This window comes from Hesperophylax consimilis, chromosome 11 (assembly GCF_061612785.1).
Source record: "Hesperophylax consimilis isolate HC1 chromosome 11, BYU_Hcon_1.0, whole genome shotgun sequence".
Classification (NCBI taxonomy): Eukaryota; Metazoa; Arthropoda; class Insecta; order Trichoptera; family Limnephilidae; genus Hesperophylax; species Hesperophylax consimilis.
In genome coordinates, this window is record NC_142846.1 from 8,983,818 (window position 1) to 9,011,423 (window position 27,606).

The 27,606-nt window shown below is 31.7% G+C and overlaps 1 protein-coding gene across 1 annotated transcript in view; it reads right to left on the reverse strand.

Moving 5' to 3' along the window:
- LOC149419752 (glutamate receptor ionotropic, kainate 1-like) overlaps positions 1–27,606 on the reverse strand; it is a 494,564-nt gene that overhangs the window by 370,995 nt on the left and 95,963 nt on the right. The gene's annotated exons all lie outside the window — the stretch shown is intronic.

Genomic DNA, 27,606 nt, shown 5'->3' on the forward strand with positions numbered 1-27,606 from the left:
GGTACAGGAAGAATGCCATAAGCTTAAATTCCAATTCTATTGCATTTTTTGCATATTTAAATGTTTTCACTTATTTTTTTATGATAAAAATACATTTAATATATGAAAATTGGAAAATGTGATGGCATTCGGATTTTTTTTCCAATATTGGCTAAATTTGTTAACTAAACGAAATATTTCACTTAGAAAAATTAAAACTTTTTTTTTTCATCTCTTTTAGAACAATCGGTTTAAGATACCCCACCGCCCTGTAGGGTAGGTAGCCTCTTTTTTGGTCTGTTCTGATGAGCGTTTTAAATTCTCTTACGTTTGTGAAGTACTTAGGATGTTTTTAACCGATATTCATTTGTCACAATAAACGAAATAAAAATTATTAAAATTGTTTTTTTCCTTATCAGTTGGCTAAGATTATGTTTTTTTTAATACGTAAGTATCTTTAATGCCTAACATACCGTATTCGAGTTGCATACAAATATAAACAGCATGCAAATTTTTTAATTTATTGCAAAACAAAACAAAAAATGCGCGCGAAGTTCCGCTGCGAATTGCAGCTACGCGCGCGCTTCACCGACAATTCTAATAAAAGCATAAACATTAACCTACGTAATCTCGATTTAACAGTAGGGGAACACAAAACATGATATTAACATGGTGATATTGAGATGTTTAATGTTAACTATGTGACTTATGTTGACCATAAAAGTACTTATTCCAACCCTACCCGATTACTTGGTACCTTTTATATATTTTTTTTTTATTGAATTCTCAATTTTTATTATTTATTTCTCATGTTACTACCTACGGAACAAGTAAAAGCACTATGGGGGTTCAAAAATATTCAGTATTACAGCTCAAATTTAAAAACTATATTTTTAAACAACTGTAATTTTTGCACAGCGGTCTTATTCTTTGCCAATACCAAATATGCCATAACCACAAAAAAAATGTTGAAAATTGGTCTACCGATATTATTTATTTCGTGTTATTTGTTGGAACTTTAAACCGTTTCTTATTCATCAATTATTTGTAAGAATGATAAAACCGTCTAACCCTACAAATTATTATCTACATTTAATTTGTCTCTTGTAAAACTCCTTAACGAAACAATTTTACTATATAGCGTGTAAGATAGCATCCTGGGAAAAGATAATTCAGAATCAAATCGTTGCTTGAAATGACTTTATCTGCGTTTGGAAGTTCCACTGGCTCAGGTAAGTACTGTGAGGTATTAACATGATTTTTTGTTACGTATTCAGTAATAAGCAGTGAGTGCTTGTTTATTTAATACTCAAGTTCAATGCTGATCCTCTATTTTAATATTATTTATCATTGTATTATTTCATCTGAGTATCAATTTTTCTTACACTGATGGGCAATACAAATAAATCGAAGTTATACACAGTATTTTTTGTTCAGGGGCCTTCTGATTGGCCTGTTCTTCTTGTTTGGTTACTTTATACTTATTACTAGCGTCTGCTTCATCAAAAATAACGAGCGTCGTAAAATTGTGAAGATTTTCCAAGCGATTACTGCAGATGCGGGGCTGGTACCGGGAGAGGCTTTTACTTCATTCCCTTGTTTTATAAGGGTAGAAAAGGAAACAATAGCACTCCTCCAGCGCCTTTGATCATCCGCAGAGAGGAGGGTTATATTTTAATACTAGTTTGAGGGGGTGAATTAAAGGCGATAGGTTACTTTACGGATGGGAGCGTTACGACAAGCACTATCTCCCGCACGGATCGGAAAATATTGAGTTACGATAAAAAAAAAACCCAAATACATAAAAAATATACTGTTTTATGATCAAACTAACGTCTATTTATTAAAATAAATAGTGTAATACAATACAATCATATGCCACTCATCTCACTAGGGCATTTGTATGTCGAAACGTGCAGCTTTACATTTATAGAAATAAAAAATACAAAACATAATATTAAAAATATAAACCTAAAAAATTATGGCAAATATTTTTTTAAATCAAATGTTTCTGGTTTTATTTTGAATCAGGTGACCAATGGCAAAGGTGTTGGTTACCCAATAAATGGTTTCAGAGGCGACGGTACTCAAACCCGCCTCTCAAATTGATAAATTGTTTGGAAAATTATTAACTAAAAATATCAAAACAGGTAATTAATGATAAGTAAAAAATATTGAGTAAATAATAGTAATGAATATGTAGCAAAATAGTTTTAATTTTATAGACAGATAAAAACTATCGATTCTGTTGTTATCGATCTAAATCTGGTTTTTCTATATATTTTATATTCAATTGGTATGATGTAGTAAAATAATCATTCAATTGATTTAGTTAGACAATGTTAGTTAGACGATGTTACCCGCATGAAGATTAATATGTACTTCTACGTAATATTTGACGGTTAGTTATGAGTTACTTGGACTACCTTGAACAGTGTTTTTTTGTGTGAGAAATACCTACACCTCCTTGAAATGTTGATGTCTTGCTTAATTTTTTGTTAATAAATTTTGCCCCAGACACAATTTGCTAAACTACCTTGCTTTACAAAATAAATATATTTATTAAAATTAAAATGTTTAAGAAACCGTTAAAATCATAATTGAACTAGACGGTTATTTTAGTGATTTATTTTTTGGGGTATTATTAAAAACTGTTCTTATTCAATCAAAACTCTTGGTATGATTTAAGATTTTCACGGCCAAAAGTATTTTTGTTATTTGTTTTTGGGGTATTATGCCGTGTTGCGCTAACTCCTTCTTTAGCCAACGTTTCGGACAGCATTGCAGTGTCCATCATCAGGGCAGATGTCTTATTTGAGGTTGTGTTAAAATGTGAGCTTAAGTATGAGGTTGTGATACCGTGTTGCCAGCTCCAACCCTCTGAGCTAACATTAACGTATCATTTTTTTATTTAAAGTGGTTTTCTTCGTTTAGCTCTGGTGTATCCGTCAATTACCGGATACCAAGAACTATTAAGCTTAGCTCCATCGTCTCTATTAATGTTTACGGGATTTTTATGAATTTCAATGGCTTCCGTAATCAGCCGTGCTCTATAAGTTTTCGGTCTCCCCAGGATTTCAGGAACAAATCCAAAGTAATGCCCGGTGTCAATCAAATGCTCGGCAATTGCCGATTTGTCAGGGTGGCCGAGTTTACAAGCTCTGAAGTGTTCCGAAATTTTTTTGGAGATAGTCCGCTCTGTCTGGCCTACATAGACCTTGTCACATCCGGAACAGCTGAGTTTATACACTCCATCTGTTTCCAGAGGAAACTTAGTCTTTGCAGACCTCAGTAAGTCCTGTATCTTTGTTGTTGTTCCGAAGACAGTCTTGATATTTTCCTTTCTCAAAAGCTTGGCAATTTTGTCTGTCACATTGTGCACATAAGGCAGGAAGGCACAGCCTTTCGACTCTTGTTCAACTCTGTCTTCGTTTGGTGCAGATTTGGCTCTTATGATTTGCCTTGTCTGACTTGCTGGGTAGCCGTTACGCTCCAGTGCATCGGTCAGCTTCGTAAGTTCCGCTCCGATTTTATGTTCTTCGCATATTCTGGTCGCTCGGGTCACCAATGTATGGATAAGTCCTCTCTTCTGCGCTGGGTGGTGGTGCGAATCAGCGTGTAAGTACCGATTCGTATGGGTTGGTTTCCTATATACAGTATGCCCTAGGCTACCATCGTGTTTCCGCATCACCTCCACATCTAGAAAGGGCAGGATTTTATCTTCGTTTTCCAGTTCCATTGTGAATTTAATTTTGCTGTGGAGAGAATTAAGATGGTCCAGGAATTCGTTTAGTTTCTCCGTTCCATGAGGCCAAATGGCGAAGACATCGTCGACGTAGCGCCACCATACTTTAGGGACAGCCGAAGCTGTGTCGAGTGCCACTTCTTCAAACTTCTACATAAAAAAGTTGGCTAGTACTGGCGATAACGGACTGCCCATCGCAACTCCCTCCAATTGCTCAGAGTTAAGTTTTAGTCAAGAACATAAAATCGGAGCGGAACTTACGAAGCTGACCGATGCACTGGAGCGTAACGGCTACCCAGCAAGTCAGACAAGGCAAATCATAAGAGCCAAATCTGCACCAAACGAAGACAGAGTTGAACAAGAGTCGAAAGGCTGTGCCTTCCTGCCTTATGTGCACAATGTGACAGACAAAATTGCCAAGCTTTTGAGAAAGGAAAATATCAAGACTGTCTTCGGAACAACAACAAAGATACAGGACTTACTGAGGTCTGCAAAGACTAAGTTTCCTCTGGAAACAGATGGAGTGTATAAACTCAGCTGTTCCGGATGTGACAAGGTCTATGTAGGCCAGACAGAGCGGACTATCTCCAAAAAAATTTCGGAACACTTCAGAGCTTGTAAACTCGGCCACCCTGACAAATCGGCAATTGCCGAGCATTTGATTGACACCGGGCATTACTTTGGATTTGTTCCTGAAATCCTGGGGAGACCGAAAACTTATAGAGCACGGCTGATTACGGAAGCCATTGAAATTCATAAAAATCCCGTAAACATTAATAGAGACGATGGAGCTAAGCTTAATAGTTCTTGGTATCCGGTAATTGACGGATACACCAGAGCTAAACGAAGAAAACCACTTTAAATAAAAAAATGATACGTTAATGTTAGCTCAGAGGGTTGGAGCTGGCAACACGGTATCACAACCTCATACTTAAGCTCACATTTTAACACAACCTCAAATAAGACATCTGCCCTGATGATGGACACTGCAATGCTGTCCGAAACGTTGGCTAAAGAAGGAGTTAGCGCAACACGGCATAATACCCCAAAAACAAATAACAAAACTCTTGGTATTCAATTAAACCTGCTGTTTTTTAATAAAAAACAACTGTTGTTATTCAATTAAAACTGTTGGTATTCAATTAAAACTGTTGTTTTTCAATTAAAACTGTTGTTTTTCAATTGAAAACTGTTGTCATTCAATTAAACTGTTAGTATTCAATTCAAACTGTTGTTATTCAATTAAAACTGTTGGTATTCAATTAAAACTCTTACTATTCAAAGAAAACTCTTGTTATTCAATTAAAACTGTTGTTATGTAATTTTGCTATTGAGCTGCTTTTCAAACCTCTTTTCAATTCAAACTGAAAGCAGAAACGGAAAAGAGCAATTTTTATGAAAAAAAAATCAATAAAATAAGTTTTTCGATATTATATTCGATTGATGAAATGTTATGTTTTAAAGAATGTTCTGAATTTAGTAAGTTTCGTGTTAAACAAATCAATGTTTGATCATAAACTATGAAACGTGCTACAGCCTTTTCTTATAAATACATTTTCAAGATAATTAGTATTGCTCTTACGAATATAAAATATGTCCAAAGATTGAGCAACTCTTAACGTAAAATTTTAAATTTATATTTTTTAATAGGTACGGGCTATCAATTAAATTATAAATTATCTTATAAAGCATTACTAGTTAGCTCGAGGGTTATTAGTTTTTACAAATTCATAGTAGAATGTGGGCCCTTTTAAATAATGTTTAAGTGGTACTCATTCTGGATAAAGGTTGAACCTAAGTAAAGTACGTAAGAAATATAAAATAAAAAATATTTTTATAATCCCAGTTATTTATAGATATCTTGGTAGTTGGTTTCTGCCGGAAAAATAATATTCCCCTTTGAACTTAAATTGGCAATTATTAGCATTCAAGTGGAGGAAGCACAGAGAATGCTTAGAAAAATATTTGTATTTAAATTTTTAACGTATTTTGCACAATATTCATGAAAAACGAATGTACAAAGAGTGTATAAAACTAGTTTTATTACTAGATACACGATTTTAGTATTGTTTAATTTTATCAAACAACCAAATTGAAATTCTTTGCTTTTGATTAATGGATATTACAAAATTTCATATCTCATCATGAAATTGACGTTTTGAAATGAAAATAATAGCATTAAGCTAGAAACTCTAAGCATTAAAGTTGTTCAAATTGCATGACAACAGAGCTCACATAAGCGAGTTTTAATTGAGACAATAGTTTTCCACATCCACGATCAGCTGTAAAAAATATTTAAATGTTCTTTTAATTATTATTTAATAAAAAAATTAAAGACATTTCCGGGTATTGCATGTAAAATCATTAATGTCATTTAACTTAATGAACATAGGAAATTATCCTTACAACGTCGTCTATAATTTAATAAACACTGCAGATGTTTTAATTTGTTTCTGTTTAAAACGAGGAAATTGCTTTTCACATATTTTTTTAATTTAATAAAATGTTTGTCATCACTTTCATATAGCATTATGCATTCTTCTTCCTAACCTCCCCATATTCTGGAATAAAGAAATCTTGATTATTATAAATTCCCTTAAAACGTACAAAGAATAATCTATACCTACCATATCTGCTGATAATATCGTTTGAAATTTCTACAATAGTTTATTACGTAATTAATTTCAAAATTTCGTACTTAGTTGGTTTAAAATAACGGTGACCGCATTGTTAAGTTTAATTATGTTACCAAAAGCTGTAAACCGTCGACAGATAATAATAATTCTAAAGGTACCAGGAGATTAATAAAGCATTTCTCATGTTTCAACCCTTATCACAAATTTCCTACTTTAAATATTCTCGTCTTCCACCCTTACTTATGTCTCTCGTTAATCGCCTTGTAAAAAGATAATTTTCAAGGCTTTAGCGAAATGAAACAAGAATCCTCAAACGTTAAACTAAAATTAAGGTAATTCAGGAATTGAGCAATGATGGTTTCAATTAATTCTTAATTGAACCAATTTATTAGAAACAAGAACGTTTAATTAGTTCTTGGGCTATCGACAAACTGGTACCTATTCAAAATGTTTCAGACAAAATTATAAAAGAAATCATTGAAAATCTCTTCTTTAGATGTAAATACATACTTTCAATAAATTAATGGATATTTTTTATGGGTGGAACGTGTTTTGTGGATTAATTGGAAGAACATTAATTGTAATTACTGCTTTTCTGGGAGTACTTTCACTGTAAAGATGATTTGAGCAATTATGTTTTTGTAAATGTTAAAGTTTTCTTTATATTGTTTTAATTTTCTTTATATATTCATTTATATAGGATCGGTTTTGAGACATTTGTCTTTGAAATTGAAAGGACATTACACCGAGAATAAGCATCATAAAATTATTATCTAATATTAACTACAAAGTAATATTTAAACGTTAACTATGTACAGTCATGAAAAATATCGTGTTGAAGTTTTCTGATAACCAATTTTTATGAATTTTTTTCAACCTTATTAACATTGCGGTTGATAAATTAATTTATTAATTGGTAACAAAATAAACGTCTCAAGCTTCCTTAATTATGTTAAACTCAAATGGTTTAAACAAATAGGTGAGCATCGGTAGGTAGTATTAAAAAAAACACGCTATATAAGTGCTATATAAGGGGGAAAGCATTCACTTGCATATCCCCGGTTTTAATCGACTAATTAAAGCGACGTTAAGTGCTTTTAAGGTGCTTTTCCGGTGGCACGGAAAGTTGTAAGAAAACTCCGAGGTGCTGGATAAATTTAAGAACCAGCCATTAGACCCCGGAAATTCCGCTATGGACCAGTTTGCATAGTGCAATTTTGTCACCCAAGAAATTCACTTGTTTGAATTTTTCTATTTTAACAGTGTTAGCTTGACCCATTTTACATAACCTTGAAATGGTAATGGTCCGTGTGCCTTCCTTAAACATTAGTGCTGGGTATAAAAAATTAGTGTTTTTGTGCATACACAAAAAAAATTTAAATTCATATAAATTTATTGTTTATACAGGAATGGTAATAATACAACATCGCAAAAACATATAAGAATTTTATATTCACCGTCAGATCAAGGGTTGGCGTAATAAAATATAACCATTAGGGAGCTTCAATTTAAAATAAATCACGTTGAAATATTAACAGCCGTTTTACTTTGATTTACCAGTAGGCTATGAAAATGCTGAGATTTTTGCGATGGACTGTTAAGAAATAAAACATTCAAAGGCAAAAACTGATGTTCATTAATAGTATTAATGTCATTATGCGAACGTGCCATATTTTTTTTTTTTAAATCCAGTAATGTTGGTCTCACTGGGTGGCTTTCCCGTGCTGAGGCTTCCATTTTATAATACAAAAAATATACATAATACATTTAAAGAAAATATATATAATGTTTGTGAAGAAAAAAAATATAAGATTAAGATAAATTTAAACCAAAAATATAGATTTAAAATTAAAGTAAAATAAAAATAAATAGAATTAAATAAAGTTAAAATCGGTATATTTATATTAAATGTTGTGTGTTTGTGAGTGTTTGATATTGGTTTTGTGTGTTACATGTAGTTTTTTATTATTTTTGGTTAAAAAATTTTTTGTAATATTTTCTTTTTGGTTCTTTAATCCATTTTGTAATTTTGTGTCTGAATTTATTTTTGTTTTCCTCAATTTTATTTTCAAGTGTTTGACTGTTGAATGCTTTTATTGCATGATGTTGATAGTGTCTTTGTCCAAAGCTTGTATTTACCGTCGGAGTTTTTATGTTTGTCTAACTGGTCTGTTAGTGATATTTTGTGTGTGTTGAAATTTTTTTTTTGTTCAATAATGTAGTTAAGTAGTGTTTTACCGCATAATTGGCGTATATCTAGTAAGTCACAAACAACTGTTGAATATTTGGTCTGTATCAGTCAGTCTATGTTTTTTAGTATTATCTTTAAAATCGTTTTCTGTGCGATTTTTATATAATCGATTTTTATTCGAATGGTGTCAAATGTTTTTGTGCTTTGACATTTGTGTTGTAAAAAGATAGAGAATTAGTTGATAACAAGCAATGGAGCGATAAACACCTGAAGAACTCGGAATTATTGTTACACAATGTCATTTAATGACATTTGCAAAAATTATGATACATTCACATTATGACATTACTTTTGCCCTATGTGTATGTAGGTCTAAAAAAAGATTGACATCTGTAGTACGTACACTAGAATAATTAAGGTCAAAAGCATGTTGAGTTCCTAGTGACTTTTTTGTTGTTGTGAATACCGCGCAAGAGTCCCAACTGCTCCCAACCGTCTGGAGCCAGTGAGCCAGTGGTTGAAGGTAGTGGAGAGGGGAAGGAGATATTGAAGAGAAATATGATCTCGTCACCAAACACGGATAAAGCCATTACAGACAACGTTTCAATTCTGAATGGTGGTCTTACACCAAGTCGATTCTTAGAGTATCTTCTCATCTGGAACGTATCGCGAAAAGACTATATATTATTTAAAATTAATCAATTGTGAAATAACACGAATTAATAAAAAAAAAATTGATTGTGTAAAATTTTTTGTGAAAGAATAGTTACAGCATATTTCATACCGAGAAGCATGTACCTAATATTCAATGATGAAATGCGAAAATTAGAATTTTTATGAACATGTGTTACAACGTCGTGATAATACCTTCGTTCTGCACTAAAAGTTTCTTAGGAAACCTATCTACTTATTCGTTAAGGACCCGCAACCCCGTTTTTAACCGGATTACGGATAGTTTTAAGAGATTCTTAATAAATTACCAATATTCAATGTAAGTGATTTTTATCCGTACCTACTACTTGTGGGTATGAAATTATGAAGTAATTATTCTTTCACTATTAATAATTAGGAACTACGCTGTTATCCGTAATTATTCTAAAACCAATCAAAAACTTATTATTTTATTGTTCAGCTTAATTTACTTAATAACCATTGACTTTTATATACCCGAGCGTCGCGTGTTCGATTCCTCGGCTGGCTAAGTCCTCCATCACAACACAAGCAACATTTTCGGCTTTCTGTGGTGGTAGTAGGAGATTTTTAAACATTGTTGGGTTATTCGTAACTCGGGAATGTTTGTCTTTCTTTTTAAAATTTTTTGTTTATTTGTTACAATATATGATCAAATATTTCAAGATATATATAGTTTTAGTTTTAGATTTTATATAGTTTGTCATTTTTTAAGAGTCTAAGGCCCAGTTGTTTCGCAAAAAATCAAATGCGATAAAGTTATGAATGAACACTCATTTGGTTTTTATTACTTTTGAAAGGTTCCCGTTAAATGCAGATTTTAAGTCCGTTTCGTTAAGCTTATCAACATTACAATTTGATAGAAAGCTGTATCTAGAATCGGCGTTTAACGGGTACTTATCAAATGTAAAAAAATGGCGTATTAATGGCCATTTGACGAAAATGTTACATTAATATGTCTGTCAATCAACAGGACATTAGAGAATTTCATTTATTTTTTCAGATTATTTAATAATAATGTTGTCGATCCGAAATCCGAACGTACTTTCACCGCCTTAAAAAATATGTATCCTTTCGAAGATCTTTTGTTCTGTGTTATGTTTCTGAAATATATAAATGTGACAAAAACACTATACCCTTCTTTAATGTTATGCAGTGGGCGGGTAAAAAGCTCGAATAGAGAAGATAAAAGCCTCCGGGGATGCAACTACTCTCTTCCATCTATATTCTATGTTTGAAGAAATTCAGCAAGTATCTTCGCATTTACGGAGCTTTCGAGTCTAAGATTTTTCATGCGTGCAAAGTATTCCCTTAGCCAAATTTTTTATTTACATTTTAGAGCTCCCTGCTCAATTAAAATTAAGATGAAAATATTGAAACTTCTGTCAGGTGCGTTTTTTTGCAGATCTGTTCGCCGAATAAAATGAAATACATAGGTGTATTTTTTTGGTAAAGCGTAATATACAAATCATGTCTTAAACATTTTCTAAATCCCTTAATTTATTTATTTATACTGAGTTTTTACAGACGATCTCACTTACGTGAGAATAATCCAGTTATAAAAACTCAATACAAATACACATACAAAGGCACATTAATTCTCATATACCTAAATAAAGATTTTTTTATATTAACTCCATACAGGAGGCCCTGAAAAAAATAATTTCCCTCAGGGCCTATGTCATCCTTGGGGATGCTGTGTGGAGGGTCTTTTTGTGGAGAGGAAGGAGTGAACATGAGTCTTAAAGAGTCCCATGTTGTAGGAGGGAGGAAACACAGAGGCCGGCAGTTCGTTCCACAGCCGAGCTGTTGAACTTAAGAACGAATCGTAGAAGCGACCCGTTCTCATGTGACAAATTTCAACCGTGTACAAATGTTGGGCGCGCGTTTGGCGTGTATCCCGACTACGCACCGTTGCCGAAGGGATCAATGACGCTAGTTCCTCAGAGCATCTTCCATTGTAATACCGATAGAACAAGTACAGCATACTTACCTGACGCCTGTGCTCCAAAGATTGCAGTCCGTTTGTTAAGATTGGGGAATCTATCAAACGGACCGCCCGTTTTTGCACAGAGTCAAGGGTTTTTTTCAGGTATTTAGGGGCTCCGGACAAGAGATGGCTGCCAAATTCGACAGTAGGGCGCACTTGCGATTTGTAGAGGGTCAGCAGTTGTGTACTATTAAAGTATCTGCGGGCCCTATACAGTACGCCCAGCTTCTGAGAGGCCAACTTTACTCTGGCTTCGATGGAGCCCCCGTACCTGAGCTGGTCACTTATAGTTACACCAAGCATATCAATGGAAGGCCTGTTCGGAAGATTGCTTCCGTTGAAGGAGACTAGATTATCATTTGGATCCTTTTTAGACGTAAAAGAACAGTAAACAAACAGTGCTTCCATATTCAAGTTTACTTCTAATTGAGGCATAGTAAAGGGTTAGAATTGATTGAGGATCTTTGAAAGGTTTGGTTATTCTGTGAATAAATCCCATCATTTTAAATGATCTGGACTTAATTTCACTAATGTGTAAATCATATATGAATTTAGAATCAAGATTAATTCCGAGATCTCTTATAGAAGACTCTTTCTTAAAAATAATCTTATTAATGAAATAGGAAAAATTCTTTATAACCTTATTTTGAGTAAAGTTGAAAATGTAACATTTTTCAACATTTAAGTGCATATCATTGACAGTACACCAGTTATTTTTAAATTTGATGAATTGTTCAAATTCTATTAAACACCCGTCATAAATTATGTTTATGATGGGATTTTTCATGAAACTAACAGCGTTCACAAAGTAAAGCTTTATCCATCCTTCGTTTTCCCAGTAATTTTAATAGATTTTTTTTCTTTATTACGTTGTATTATTTTTGTTTACATAATATTACTTGATTTCTAAATACACAATTTTATTTTGTGAGTTATTACATTATTTTCTAATGGAAGCTGGCGTTTGTGTTTTAGGGAAGTACTGCTTGTTTATAATAAAAAAACTGTACTTACAGTGATAAAGTAAGATATTCAAAATAAAGAAAGAAAAATATAAAATCGAAATGAATAAACAAAGGAAGTATAAGTATACTGAGACATAAATAAAAAATTACAAAAGAATTTAAATAGTAAGTAAATGTGTTAATTATTATAAACATTATTTACATGCATGATATAATATAACAAAATAAATATCGCTTGCATTATATTGCATCGGTTCATGATATATAATTAATCATAGTGTATAATAATACAAAATTATCTTGAATAGAATTTCTCCCATTTCCACAAAGTAAAGTGTACATTTAACACGTAATTTAAACATAAAAATTTGTGTTTTCTTGAGTCCAGGGCGTCCAAACAAAGCCGAAATTAATACCGAAACATCACAAATGCAGGTTTCGGTTTTAGCTAACTTAATAAAGATTTTTTTAAATCGATTGCAATTACTGGGAAAACGAAAGATAAGGATAAAGTTTTAATTTTTGAATGCTGTTGGTTTATTGAAAAATCCAATCGCAAGAATCACTTAAAATTTGTAGATGTACATGCTTTTCTGATAATTTTCATGTACTATTCGAGTGGCAATAAGATTGTTACTTGACATCGGGAGGTGGCAAAATCGAGTCGACTTAATTATGACAGTCCATATCTCCTTGCGTTTTCCCCCCTCGATTCTTCCTGACTGCACGGTTCCCTTTGCGTTTCAGTTTCCTAATCAATCAGAATTTTATGTAATTAATTCGTGTTATTTCACAATTTATTCATTTAAAATTTCTCAAATATTTAAAAATTTTCTGAAACGATTTCTCAAATTCCTCAATTTTAAATCATTCAACATATACAACTCTTACGACGAAATCGAGAAACATTTTCGAATCACGAAACTACTCAACAGGAGGATTGTCGCTGATCAGATGCTCTTGTATAAAATTATTAACTCTAAAGTTGACTGCTCGGAGTTCCTGAACAAAATAAATTTCCATGCGCCAATTCGATATAGCAGAAAAAATAATCTTTTCTACATTGATAGATGCAATACCAATTCCAATCAAAATGAATTTATGCAAAGGATATGTAATTTATGTAAAGGACACTTTAATAATAAATTTGCAAATATAGACACTCGTGCTGACATATTCACTGCTAGTTACTATCACTACAGAATTTCATTGTATCACATTCTAACTCATATTCACGACTGTTAAATTGATTGTACCTAATATTTTAATATTACTTGCGGGTCAACTTTTCTTTATCCCTCTCCTCCCCTTTCCCGTTCCAACCCAAGTCTATTTAAGTAAAGTTATAATCACATTTATTTTATTGCTGTTTATTGTAGGCATAATCCAGGTATATCGTTTGTTGAATTTACATTCGTATTATTATTTTTCTTATTTGCTGCTTTATTCTGTTCTTTTTTTCTATTTTTATTAAATATTCTAGTTTACAGGTTTATTTTTATGTTTCTGAATATCTATCTGTGAACATCAATAATTGGTCTGTTTTTTTGTAATCCTCTTATGCATATTGTATTACTAAGACTGTTTATGTTCCTCAAATAAATAAATAAAATAATGTAAGTTGTATTTACTACAGGTTCCAGTATGTAAGATTCTCTTAGTATTGCCCTGATGTAAGACCGCCTTTCAGAATTGATACCTTGCTTGAAATGGCTTTGGTAGTGTTTGGTGACCAGATCCGAATAGCCAGATAATTCCCCACCTTCCTCTTGACTATCTCCATCCCCTCTCAAATCAAAGTGAAAATTTTCTTATTAACAGGCACCGTTCCCTATCAGGTAACTAGATTACACATTCATTCAAAAAATATCAAATGTTCAGTGTAAAAAATTGTTACATTGGAATCTCGACAGTTCTTTACTATTTCGTGGTAGTTTTTTTTTCGCTGAAGAATGAACGAAATGTTTGAATTCAAAACATTTATTTTTTGATGGTTCTTCTATACTTTATCAGTATTCTCACAGGAGGCTTTAATAAAAAGGCTGACGCCTGAGCCCCGGACCGTATATCCACCCCGGTAAAGGGTAGAACTTCGTATAAATAAGAGATTCGGTAGATTTCCTTTTATATTGACCTTTCCTAAATCTTCCTTCGCTTACTACGTCTGCTTCTTTGTGGAGCTGTCATATCTCATTTGAGGAAATATGTACATGTACACGTGATATACTTGTGAATTTGGCGGTTCATATACACAGCAGCATTTTAAATGAAAAATAAACTGCTGTATTACTTTATACAATAAAATACCATGTGTGTAAAGAAAAGTATAACACGTTAAAATATTTAGCTTTCGTACATAAAATAAATTATAATATTATTGTAGTAAAAGCTTAAGTACTTATAGAGGGGATTGTATTTCTAAATTGAATCGAATCGTGAAAAGGTTAAGAACCTGATAACAATGTTTTATTTCAATATTAAAAATTAAGTACGGCAAAGTCACTTTTACGCGTTTGTCGGTCTGTAGTAGTAATAATATAAAAATAATTATACTGACAGTAAAAAATGAAAAATTTAATTTAATTTTAAAATTTCTGAAAAAATAAGAAAATATACAGATTACTAAAATACTAATAATTAATAAAAATATTACCATTTGTTATTTCGGCTACAGACATTATACCCAGTTCTCTCGTTCAAAATTTAGGCGTATTAGATCTGTCAAAGAATTTATACATAAAAATGCGAAAATCAGTCATTTAAAATACATGTAGGATTACGAAAGATTTTTTAAATATTTATATTGAGAGATCAATAGGATTTATAGGTCCAGTTAGAAGTTGTACCGAGCCGAACCCTCTGATATGAAAATATCTGGAGTCGGTGAATTATTTTCCTATTTGATCTCTGGTGATTTGACGTGTTGTTGGCTTTATTGATTATTCGTCCCTTTTGTCTTAAATTAATTTTAGAGTCCCAAGCTTCAGAACTAGAGATACATCAATTTTTCATATTCATAAATTCTCTGCTAATAACATACAAAACGCTTTTATGATCAGAGCGTTTTACTTATTTTGTAAGAATTTTAATGACATTGTGATATTTTCGTGTAATTTAAGAACATAACAAAATAAAGATTAGCTAATATTGAATACTTTTTAATAAAATTCTGCAAGTTATCATGTTGTTGCTGTGAATCCTGTTTAGTTGCATACCATTTTATAAAAAAATTCAGTCTATTTGTAGGTATATATAAGTAATTATTGCTGTTGTTTGGTAGTGTAGGGAGAATATTTTTTTTAGGTATTGTCATTTATTTTTGTTCTTATATCTTATTTTATTGTTTGTCTAATATTTGCAATTCTGAATTTCTGTAAATATTTTAGCCCACAGGTATTCGACCTTTTGTTTTTTTGTTATAATTTGATCACTATATGAAAATCAGTTATTAGCTCTTTTTTGTATTATTTATTTTTTATAGATGTAAAAAAAATCTTTAGTTTTCCTAAGTAAACAAATTACCTTCGGTTTTCAAACTAAAATGTTCGGATATTTTCTACTGCTTCTAAGCTACAAAGAGGAAGTTACGAAATGATTTAGCGATATTTTCATTTCCTCTTATTCCATTGACACAGTATGATCAAAATTAAAAATGTCCTCAGCATTACAAAATTTACATTTCAATCAAATCGAATGGCGATAAACGATGTTGGGCGATGAAAGAAGGAGAGAACCCGCAGTAAATAGGTCAGAACTCTAAGGTTCAGTTGGTTGGTTGGTTTTAAGTTTACAGAATGGATTTCATTCAAATTTACATGGAAGGCATTTATTGTATATTATATGTTCAGTGGTAATGCCTTTAAAATGATAGATAGTAAAACATTTCGTAAAATTGCACAAATCGACCAATAAATACTAGTAATAGTGACATTTAAATAAATAACGTGGAACAGATAATCCAGATGGTTTATTTTTATTGATGCGATTATTAAATTAATGTAATTTGTGGAAATCCATAAAAAATTACAGTATGAATTCTACGAAATCAACACACAAAAAACAAATAATTATATGGCTTCTTCAATATTTGCAAAATACTTCGTGGCGTCATTTAAATTATAAGCAACCAAATCTTATTAAGTCTACCAATTCCTTAGTTAAATTTAAAAAGTTAATTAAGATTTTTGTATTGACAGACAATAGTCTTAATATTTTTTCATCCTTGTCCTTTCTTAAATAATAAGATTTTATATAAGTCCCATTTGCTAAAAACTGAATGTCACCTATTATATCTGTCTTTATTATCTACTATGCTTCTTTTTTTGAATAATGATTAGTTATGGTTCAAATATTGTTACAATATACTGTCAAATTACCCATCTGGTAACACATCTAATACTATTTTTTCTTTATTTTTGTGTTTGTATGTAGAATTACTTTATGTTTGTGATTACTGCTATGTTTGCTTCACTCAAATGTAAATTGTTAACCTCGATACAGGCTCAGTCCTAGTGAGGTTGATTTTTATGTAAAAAAGGTGTTTTATGTATAGTGAAATGCAATAAATAAATAAATAAGAAAATAGAACACTTTGTATACACTACTTTTAAATGATAATCATAATCTACATGTTTCAAAGCAAATGATTTCCTTTTCAGGATAGTGAAAATTAACGAATTTAAAAATAGATAAGTATAGACAAATTAGTACATGTTGAATTTTTTCTGTATTAACTTATTTGTATATAATTGTTTAAAAAAAAATATATATTATTTAATTTTCACTATCCTGACGCAGAATCCATTGGCTTTGAAACAAAGTGTTTAATTTTCAAATGAATAATGATATATTTATCATTTTTTTAATTAAATAAAACTGCTTAAGAGTAAAAAAAATATATAGAAGTATTATTAATTCCTTTTGGACTTACTAATTGGAAAAAACATCCAGAGAATTAACTTTTTACATCTCCGAACGCAAACCCAAATTGAAAAGAGTAATTAATTACAAGGAAAGCGAGACAACTATTATAATGCAATCGTGGATGCCCCACGTCGCTTTAGGCAATTAATACGTGTCAAACGCCTACCATTTATTCATTCTCAAAAGTTGGCTGGAAATTCTTAATGTATTTTTTAAAATAGGTTTCGGAGCTTTATTTTGTCACGAAAAAATGGAAATTAATAGAAATTTGGCCTGATATCTAGTCGATTGAATTGCATTTATAATATTTTTTATGATTGCAGATTAAAAATGTAAATATTTAATGTTCGCAGGTTAAAGCTTTTTTAGAGCATGTCATGAGATATACATTTAGTTTTTTATTGCATGTACATTCTTTTACGTGAATGTATACTATACCCCTGGGATGTGTGGGGTTGCACTAACCTCTCTACGTTCAGGAATGTATAAATTAATTTATCGTTAATATAAGTAATAAATAACATAAGGTGAATACGATTTACAAAAATTGTCTCGATTTGTTGAAGATGACATTTATAACTAGTTTTCTTCCCGTCGTGGAAATATTTTTTCATTGAAAAAATCTGTTCACATGTATAAACTTAAACTCCCAAATAATGAGCTCTGGTATCATATTTATTAAATTATTATCTTTAACGTAAAATCTGTTCCCATGGATAAACTGATACTCTCAAAGAATGAGCTCTCGTGTAGTGATTTTTTTTTCATGTCACAGTTTTCTTTCCCTGGATTTTAAAGCAAGCATTTTCAGCTACCTTACCATGCCTACGTGATTGAAAGGTAAATGAAATTTACGAGCATTTCAATAGTCTCAGATTACTAATTGTCGATTAATTAACGCCATTACGTGTAACTTCGAGGTTTTTGTATAAACAATAGAATGGTTAACAATATGTATCATGTTTTAGGAATAAGTTCCTGTTATTCGATACATATTATTCTTTAACTTATTTATGTGATGACGTCTGATGCACTGTTTTTTCAAATTTTATTAAAATGCAGATGGAAAAACTCATATTAAGTACGTTCTCCTTCAACGAATTTACATTTTGTAAATAATTACACAAATTAATAGGGTGTGTTGCTTTGGCACGTGACAGCGCCCAGTCTAGCCTTCAATATCACCAACTCGATAAAAAGGAGTGGCTGCCAACATGCTTTTAATGAAATATTAAAATAAACAGAAGGCATTAATTTAGAATGGCGTGTTAACACACATTCACTTTCTAAGTTAAAGGGTTAAAATGCATAAATGTAGTACCTAACCCAAGAAGTTAAAATTTACTGGAGATGAATCCGCGACCTCTGAATCCGTAGTCAAGAGCCTTTCCCACTACCACGGAGATCGTAAATTAATTAATTTCAAATAAAAATCATCCTACCTTCAACTACCGACATGTTTTCCACACTTACCAAGAATCGCGTCACAAACTCAGGTGCTATTATCACAGGGGTCTAACTAAAAAAACGGTAGTGTTTTGAGTTAAGCTTGGTTTCGGAAATGCCATAAACATATTTATTAGTGACACGAAGCTTTATCTCGTATATATAACTGTTTTAAAAGATACAAGTGGACATATCAGTTGAACATACAGTTGGGCATATGAGCATTCCAATCTTCATTTGCTTTTATCTAGAATTTATCCTTTTGAAGATTAACTAAAGGGCCTTAACTAAAAAAACTAAGTTTTGTAGATGTGACCCTAAACCCACGAACTGTGAAATGTCATAACATAACATTTTAGGACAACACTTTTGAAATTATACACAGTTATCGATATTGTGATATAAACCAATTAACTAAATGCATATACGTGGATACATATAAGGTTCATTATTAGAATAAATATGATTTAATTTATGCGGAGACAACGATGAGTACTAGAAAATAAAATTAAAGGGAAACATTTTTACCTAATTTAATTTTTAATTGGGGAAGAACGGAAGTACATTTCAAACATGACTCCAAATAATATCGTTTTGATATTAAAACTTCTATTAATATACAAATTTTATATTTATGTTCCCGAAACAGCTTTATAACATCGCATCAAGAGAAGCTATTTGCAGAGACTTCCCGAGAATTCAGCGTTATTATTTCATGAATTTCATCAAAGCTTCTAATGAAGTCAAACAGGAAGGAATTGTCACATTTGAGGCTCAATAAACTATGCATAAAGTTCATTAGGGTTTATTAAGGACACAGATTAAGCAAAAGTTTGACAATTTCAAGGGGTAAATTACTTGCGTGAAGTATTCGCATTTTATATGTTATTGTAGTTGAGCGTGTTTCTTTAAAACTGCTTGTGGTTGAGGTATACCCAAGTCTGGGAAATATATTACGAATATATTTTACATACAATAAGTGCTAGTATTTTAGATTAGCTATTAGCCACCCTTTTGGAACTTCGAAACCAAAATGAGAGAAGGTTTGTTAATACATTTTTTAAAAGACAAAACATTTCGTGCACGGGACACCACAAGCTAAAAATTTGCTTATATAGATACCAACAGTACCTGCTGGTTTCACGTTTGGAATATTATGTTTGAGTATATCATATCTATCAAATATATCACCCTATTCATTGGACTGTGAAAAGGCAGAAGGGGATAGCTGTTATTTTTAGGAGAAAGTTCTATATTGTTATGTAATATGTTATAAAGCATAAAACACAGAATAGGTATGCCAAAATGGAATAAAGGCCTAAAAGATAGTAAAGAGCATTCACTGAAGTACAAATGTTATGTCGCGTCATGATGCATATTATTCACTTTCATTGAAAAGTCATATAAAGGCATGTAAGCTATTTATTCATAAAGAGCCCCTTTGATGGTGCATTTGACGCAAAGTAAAAAGGAAATGTGCCTCAAAAACATGTTTTTTGTAAAACGCGTTAGAAATATCTTATTAACCGCTACGAAGATAGAAATAAGAAAAATTTTCAATGAGCTTTAAATTATCAGATATATAGTAGAAAAGTAAGATATACATTATATTTGCATATTTTAAAGTTTTTCAATTTCAATTTCCATGTACTTTTACAAGTAGGTACCAACCTAAATATATTTTTTTTCAATTGAAAATTTTGATGTAATATCATTGGAACAATTGTCAAGCTAAAAATAGAATTTGGTTTATGTAGCAAAAAATCCCATACTTCAATGTTTATATGCATATAAAAAATTATGATTTAATTTATGTGATACCTCACCAGTGGAAAGTAATGAGGGAGGGGAAGGAAAGTAGTAGAGGAAGGTAAGAATGTACTGAGCTCTTCCGATAACTTAATATTCAATGTACCTACAAACGATAAAATTTGTAAAAAATATTCAATATTACCAGTTTTGAATATTACAAGGCCTAGAACAGTTCCCTGGGGGAACCCAAAATCCAGTTTTATAAATATTTTTTCTTAAAAAAAGGACAGGTTTTATCCAAACGGTGTAGCAATTGGTTAAATAGCTTACACTATAACATATCAGCGAGATATCAGACTAACATTGAAATCCTAAAATTTACCACAGATGTAGTACTTACTTAAAAAACCTTTATTTAAATTTAAACATTATTGAACAAATTCACATTTACGGCGCAAATTGAAAAATTACCTAAAACTACAACCAGATTCTATATTTGCTACTATATTTTACAATTCTCCATTTTTTATTGATAAATATAATATAAGAATATTTATTATTTATTTAATTATTATTTACAATAATTAATTATTTATAAGATTTTAATATTTGAGCTTGAATTCCCTCACCAAACACCATAGCATTGTCAGTTTATAGTGAGGAAAATCTTTTCTTTTTTTTTAAAACACAGTGTAATTGTCAAAATAATTTCTACATTTATTGAAAAAAATATAATAAAAACATTAAAAAATATAACAAGGCAGCACAATACTTTCTTCCCACTATTAAAACTACACACATTATATTCAAAAATATTCACAAAATCAAAATGTCAATTTTTTTGTTACATCATGCAAATTTGCAATAAAGGGATTATCCCTTCTACATTTTCAACGACGCCAACGTTTCATATTCCAAAACTTCCAAATAGCGGATTTGCTATATTCAACATCTGTCATTTTGCGGGGCTTTTTGATGAGTTTTAATAGGAAGTCGGTGTTGCCAGGTAGTTGAGGCTTCCCGTTAGCCGGGCGGGTACCGATAAGGTACCTGGTCGCATCTACTCACTCAATCACCCCTATCGATGGAGGGTGTCCGGTATGATGGAGTACTCCAATACCTGATATACGCTGCGGATTACAATTTGATAAATCAGCCCTAAAACTTTTTTCTTTTGCGCTGTTTTTTTAGATTTTCAGTGTGAAATATTTCGGTTGAATGATAAAATAACGAGTGCATGAAAAGTGTGCTTTTGATGATATCCACTCTTAATTTAATGCCATATATATATATATATTTAGGGTAGCTTGCGTAATGCAATGATCGAAATAAAATATATATTTTTTATTTGAGACCTAAACAAAAATATATTTGCTACAAATGTTGAACTCTATTTGATTAAGAACATCTGGCCAGCTTTTTATTATAAGTAGTGTTCTGGTATCTTTCCAAAACCGGATAGTTGAAAAGTAAATACATTGATATACACAATCAAAATACATTTATAAATCATGACTGGTTAGAAACTTAGTACTTAAAATTGGCAAATTTCGGCGAATAAAGACGAGAATAATAAGTAATAAATGCTATATTGTTAGTTTATTTGGGGCTGCAGAGTGTGAAGATTACCATGATCGTAGTCATCATCAAATCAAAATCATTTTCAATATTAAATAATTTAAATAATTTAATAACGAGGAAGAATAAAGTTTATTGATTATTATTAAGTTGCTAATACGTAATTAGTATTCGCTACCACCGTTTAAGAGTATAAACCTTACCTGATGATGGACACCATAATGATTTCAGAAACGTTAGCTAAAGAAGGAAGTAGCGCAAAACTGTATAGTACCCTTTATAATTAAAGATTTTTGAAACAAATTACCATCCACTTTTTTAGGAAAATATATCTCTAAAACTACCTACAAAAATACCATTTTCATATTTTCTGCATCTTCAATTTCACTTAAGGGAGGTAAATTCAATATTTCTTATAAATAATATTTGTTTATTATTATTATGGTATTATTAAAAAAAAATTGTATATGACACAGATTAGGAAAATAAATAAAACAAAATCTGTTCAGTACACAATGTGAAATGTGTTTTAGTGTTGTTTCAGTGGCTATTTTCTAGCAAATAAATGTCTTGCAACTCAAGATTCATCGCGTTCATTTATATTCCAGTGCACTTATTGTTAGATTGATGATATCAGCCAAATCACGTTGGAAGTGTAATCTTTCCAAAGAGGTTGTGTCAAGAATCAACCCATCACAATATGTTCGCATTTCCGATAAAAGGATGTGAGAATAAAAGCCACCCTACGAGATTATTTAGTACGCGCGACAATCTTCGTAAGAGGTTTTGTATATTGAATTTGCTTGCTTTGTTGAAGCATTGGCGGAAAACTTGACGTAGCGGTTTCTATATATATGTACGGGACGTTTTCCCAAAATAGTTATCGGTAGTCAATAATATTGACTTTCATTGTCATCCCACAGACGTTTTTTTTATCACTATGGATCAATATTTATTTATTTGAGGATAACGAAATTGATTGTATAGGCGTAACTGATAAATAATTTACTATTTAAACTCTAAACAGAGATCAAAGTTCAAGTTTCAATAGAAAATTGAGATACAAAAATCACGAAACTGGTGACTAGAACGGTTAACGTAAGTTTCTTAAGATCAAATCCTGGACTAAACATTTAACCTCATTCTTTTTATTTTTCGGAATAACTTTATTGAGTAAAACCTCAAATTGTAATATTTAATTATTGAAGAAAATATTAGCGATTTCTAAACGAAAATCTGAAACAGAAAAATCAGAAAAGGATACGGTCACATCTAGGACTCAAACCCAGGACCCTTGTCTTTCCTTGTGTCCCGGAAAGACAAGGGTCCTGGGTTCGAGTCCTAGATGTGACCGTATCCTTTTCTGATTTTTCTGTTTCAGATTTTCGTTTAGAAATCGCTAATATTGTCTTCAATAATTAACCTCATTCCTATTTTTATCAATGAGGTGTAACTGCATCTTACCATAACTCAGTGCTAATAAGGTCTCGGATTGTAGATATGAATGAAGAAAGAAAATCGTTCGATAGATTACTTTAATTCTAAAACGGGAACTATGCAAGAGATATGACGTCTCTATGCAGGTGCTCAAGTAGAAATAATTTTGAAATCCGCCGCAATAGTTTGTGATGGCAACGTATTGTTTCAGGGTCACGTGCTGATATGCCTTGCCAGTAACTAAAAGTCAAATGCGCGATAGCAGTTATTTTAATTAGTTAAGTTATTTTAGCTGCTTCCATATTAAAGTTATCGTTCTAACAGACAATATGTAAAAATAATACTTTGGATTCTGGGACTAATTAATGAAAAAATAATCAATATCGTGGGACATGCCAATAACGCAATGCACAAATTTTCGACGTTCTTTCTTGATTATCCTAGTTAATACTTGTATCATTAATATACCAAAATTAAAAAAAGGGGTTTTATTAATTTAAAAATTATTTAATATTGTTTTGACAAGGCAAGGCTAAAACCCTAATAATATGAACTTGTTATCAAGAAAAATAAAGAGAAAATAAAAATACTTAGTGTGGCGGATTTGTATTGCACACAATGCACACACTATATGTAACCAATATAATATTTAAAATAGAAACAATGATACTTAAGTATATTCCAGCAACAAGAACCTCAATGGCTCAGTCACAATTTAATTTTCTTGCTCCTAAAATCTTCAACAATTTACCAATAGAAATTAAGTCAATTGCCAAATACGACTGTTTCAGGAAGGCGCTTGGGAATTTTTTGATGAGTGAGTGGGATAGGGTAACCTGCTTCTCGTACTCAGATAGATGTGTATATATTGTTTACATGTGTGAGTAAGAAGATACATGTATGTAAGTATATGTATGTTGTGTGTATGTATGTATATGTATATGCATACATGCATGTATGTATGTATATATAATGTATGTTTGTACATATGTGTACTACTTTATATATTTGTGTTTATTTTATAAAAAACTTTGGCAATTTTTTGAGTTATTGAAAACATTTTCTTACCAATTTTCAAATTTTTTTTCGTAAATTTTTCAAATTCTACCATAATATGTTTACACTAGACTTAAATTCAAACTAACCATTCCTTCATTGGGCACCATGAAACAGGCAGCTGCCTAGTATGGTGCTCTAATGTATCTTCTCTAAATAAATGTACTAATCATGTAACATGTACTTACAAATAAAAATAAATAAAAATATTGTTTTATATGCTAGACTTACCGCACATATTTGGAAATATTTTTAATAAATATACAAAAACAGCATTACACAATAATCGCAGCAGGTTTTGCGCGTATTCATTTCAAACCCAAAAATTTAAATGTACTCACTCAACCGTGTCAAAATAAATTGAAATGTTCTGGTAATCGATAATTCCACCCTTAATGACAATAAATGTGTCCTTCGACGGGATGCTACTGAAAAGGTAAATTAATTGAGTTTCCGGTGAGTGTCATTTGCAATCGAAATTTCTATTAAGCCTTTTAATAATTTTGATTTTCATATTTCAATTAACTCAAATCAATCGAAATATTTTGCCTTTAAAATCATTGTTTTTTTGTTTTGTTTTTTAAATAAAAACAAAACGGATGGTCCTAGGTTGGTTTAGGGTTGACGCTCTTGACTAATAATCTGAAGGTCGCGGGTTCAAATCCCGGCATACCCAAGTAATTTTTATATCATGAATTTATATTATTTGAAAATTTATTAATTTAAAATAATATATAGTGTACTCGCGGCACACTGAAGAGTGGAAAATACGCTCAGTATTGTCCTGGTATAAGATCACCATTCAGAATTTAAAAGTTGCTTTAGCCGTGTTTGGCGAACAGATCTGAATAGCTAGGTACCTCTCCATGTCCTTCCCTCTCCATTATCTTCAGCATCACAACACACTCACTGGCGCCAGACGATTGGGAGCAGTTGAAACTCTGGTGCGATATTCACATTTAAAATAAATTATAAAATATATCGTATATTGGTTATCCAAACACATATTTGTGTAACTTATAATTGAAATCCTAAACTACAAAAATATATTTTTTTGTAGTTTGTAACGTTCCAATCAAATAACACTGGTCAACACATTTTTTGTCCCTTGAACGAAAGTAGCCAAATCTGACAGGAAATTTCACGCTGATTTCAGATATGTGATTAGTTTTTTCTATCACGTCAGGTTTTTATGGGTTTTAAGTTTTACTAAAATGTGTATTAATTCATATTTATTTGTGAGTTATCATTGATTTTTTGATTTATTGACCATCCATTCCACTTTTTCATGCTGCAAACATGAAAGAGAACTATGACAACATGAAGCTGCTGTTAACAAAAAATAAATTTGTAAAATACAAATGGAAAATATGTGGTGATCTAAAAATAGGGCTCCTACTAGGACTGCAAACGGCATATACAAAGTATTGTTGTTTTCTGTGCGAGTGGGACAGCAGAGACAGGAAAAACCTACTAGAAAGCACCTTAAACCTGGCACGAAGACATGTTTAACATGCTCCCTTAGTAAAATCTAAAGATATCTTACTTACACCCTTACACGTTAAATTGGGCTTGATGAAAATTTTTGTAAAAGGATGAAAATGGCATGATTTACTTAAAGCAAAAGTTTCCTGAGATCAGCGACGCAAAAATTAAAGAAGAAATATTTGTGGGACCACAAATAAGGGAGATCTTGACTGATCCGAATTTTATAACAGTGTTGAGACCAATCGAGCTAGCCGCTTGGTCAGCCTTCAAGAATGTTGTCGAGAAATTTCTTGGAAGTCATTAAAGTGAAGACTATATCAGCATTGTTTCTGAAATGCTCATGGCCTATAAACATATGGGATGTAACGTCACTAAAAATACACTTCCTTCACTCTCATTTGAATTTTTTCCCAGAAAATATGGGAGATGTCAGTGACGAGCACGGCGAACGATTTCACCAGGACATTGCGGCTATGGAAAAGCGATACCAAGGAAAGTGGAGTCCATCTATGCTAGCAGACTATTACTGGACCCTGCAGAGAGACTATAAAGATACCCACAAGCGCAAATCAGGAGCAAAAAATATTAAATTGAATTAGTTTGAAAATTTTTTCAGTAAGTACCTGTCATACTATGGAAGAATTATGTGAAAAAACTTTGTTAAATAATAAAAAAACCTGACCTATAAATTTTTTTGTTTCATTTCGCGTTTATAGATACTAAATACATATAAAACAATTAGTTTTGCTTAAGGGACTGCACTTAAAAAAATAAATGTCGACCAGTGTAATTAATGGACCGTTAATATATGTACTTTAAGCATTTTATTTAAAAATAATAATAAAATGTAAGCAGCAACACTCTATTTTGGACATTTTTCAGAGAAAGCCAAGACGATGATAAATTAGACGACGGAAGCCGATGAATGGACAAGGTGAAACAAGTCACTGGAACGGACTGGAACAGCTCTGCACAAGACTGCACTTAACCGAAAATCGATGAACGTGGCCATAGTTGATGCACGAAGTGGAAAGTCGGGGATCAGGAGATCTCAATGTCGTAAGAGAAAGATAATCACATTATCATATTTTTTTCGTACAGTCGCCACAGAAACCATTTATTGAATAACCACCACCCCTTCCATAGGTCATCTGAAATAGTTTGCTACGTTTGGTGACTTAGCTGGGGTGTTCGGGTTCTGGAGGGAGGTTTGTCTAGGTCTTAGCGGCGAATGCGTTTGCCCATTTACTGCGTATCGGGCTGAATCAGGAAAGACTTGTTGAAAGAGACCTTTTGACCCCTCCAGCCGGACTCTCTCAACCCATCGCCTTGCACCGCAGTGGGTGGGATGGATTCATACGTCCGTCACTCCTGGATACATTGACCGTAGATTCCTACCCACCCCTTAAACATTTCTCCTTTTCAGAACGTCATCTCATTCTTTTCCATAAAAAGATAAATCACATATTATCCCCAAAAACGACAGGGCCTTTTGTGTGGGATTTAATTTAAACAAAAGGAGAATCTTATGTATCTTTATGTATCTTTTTTAAGTATCTTTTCATGTATTTTCGTTTTAACATACTTATTTTAGCTAGTCAAATCCCGTATTCGTCTAGGATAACTTGAAACCTGTAAATTTGACTGTCCTGAAACGGGAATTCTTCGTAGTTGGACAGTCAAAATCATAAAATGTAATCAATATTATATTATAAAAAAAATAAAAAAAT